Consider the following 1,992-nt stretch of genomic DNA (forward strand, 5'->3'; position numbering starts at 1 on the left):
GGAGACTCGCTTGAGCCCAGGAGTTGGAGGTTGCTGTGAGCTGTAATGCCACAGCACTCTACCCAGGGGGACAGCTCGAGGCTCTGTCTCAAAAAAAAAAAAAAAGAATGTGACCTTGAGAGGAGCCAGAATAAGATGGTGACCACACATCTGGTGTATGGTCCACTCAACTTTCAGGATGTCTTTGTTGATGCATCATCTCATTTTATCATATAATGACCACATGAAGGGAAGCTCTCATTATTCCTGCTTTGCAAACCAGGAAACAGGATTAGAAATGTACGTTCATTTACCCAAGTTCCCTCTAGTAGTTTATTCTGAAACCTGACTTTGACCCAGTTTCCTAGTTCCAAGAATGGAGCTTTTTCCAGATCTCCTCAGTGGAGTATTCTGGGACTTCTGGTTGAGGCAGTGATTGCTTTCTTGCTTCAGGAGAACCTTCCATCTAAGTTCATTAGTTCTGGAGAGAGGGAGGGGACACTTGTTATAGTGTTTACTCTTTAACATAGCCACAAAACCTCAAGAATGGCCCTCAAGAGTATATACAGATGATATCCCAAAGCATGAACTGATGGAGTCTCCGCAGCATGCCATAGATAAGTGAAAGATTTTTGTGCCTGTTACTTGTGTTTTGGCTTTTTTGTTCCCTTACCCCCAATTTACCCGACATTATCATGCTTATGCTTCCTTTTAGGATTCAGCAACTTTTTTGTCCAGTAATCTTAAGTGCCTTGACTTTTACTTCCTTCAATCTTCAACAGATAATTTATTGAACTCTCATTTATTTGCTAGACATGTTCTAGGCCCCCAGGGTTATAATAGTGAACATGGCAAAAAAAAATCTGATGTTGTTGACTCATTGTAGTTGGGGGACAGGTACTAAATGATAGCCGTAAACAACAGATGAATAAGTATTAGTTTCAGGTGCTATAAAGAAAAAATAAAGCAGCACAAGGGAAAGGTTCTACTACTTGAGGTAGGATGGTCGGGAAAGGACTCTCTGATGAGATTTCATTTGACCTGAGACCCAAACAGGATGTTTGGGAGAAGAGGTTCGGGTTGAGCACAAAGGCAGGCTTAGGGGGTGGGTGGCCATGGGGAGAACAGCCCACAGTGCTGAAGGGGAAACCGGGTCTGGATTGTGCAGGCATTGTGGATGTGTAAGACTTTGGGTTTCAGTCCAAGGGTGATAGGAAGCCACTGGAACCTGTGGGCAAAGGAATGATTTATTTGGATTTGTGTCTCAAGAGGGTACTTCTGGCTACCCTGAGGAGGATAGGATCAATTGTGGGGAACAAGGGTGGAAGCAGGGAGCCCAGTGGAAGCTATAGAAGTGGTGGTGGTGAGCTGGTATTTTGAAGGTAGAGACGACAGATTTAGATATAGAGGATGAGAGAAAAAGAATAAGTCAAAAAAAAAACACAAAGAATAAGTCAAAATGACTCAATTGTTTTTGACCTGAACAACTGGAAGAATAAGTTGTTACTGAGTTGACAATATAAAAATAAAAGTTGGCTTTTATATTTGTTTTCATCAAGGAGTTGGTTTGGAATCATCTCAGGTAGATTTTTCCTTTAAATGCAACAAAAAGGAGATGTTTTATTGTGGGTATTCATGGCATCTGTTTGTTTTGAAGTGGGGCATTAGATGTGGGGCATTAGTTGTCATGGTACTTTGTACCATTTAATTTTTTAATTATTTTATTTTAGAATCACATGAGGGTGCAGACAGTTAGGTTACATTGTTTGCATTTGTTGTACTATTGCCTTTTTTTTTTTTTTTTCGCAGTTTTTGGCCAGGGCTGGGTTTGACCCCGCCACTTCCGGCATATGGGGCCTGCGCCCTACTCCTTTGAGCCACAGGCACCGCCCTGTTGTACTATTGCTTTTACATCATTCTCGCATCTCCACTATGTGATGGACATGACGATATGGTGGAAACGAGACTGAAATATTTCACTTTACGGTTAGAAATGTTTTTTTTTTTTTTTTT

This window comes from Otolemur garnettii, unplaced genomic scaffold (genome assembly GCF_000181295.1).
Source record: "Otolemur garnettii isolate 467f Iridium unplaced genomic scaffold, OtoGar3 scaffold00115, whole genome shotgun sequence".
NCBI lineage: Eukaryota > Metazoa > Chordata > Mammalia > Primates > Galagidae > Otolemur > Otolemur garnettii.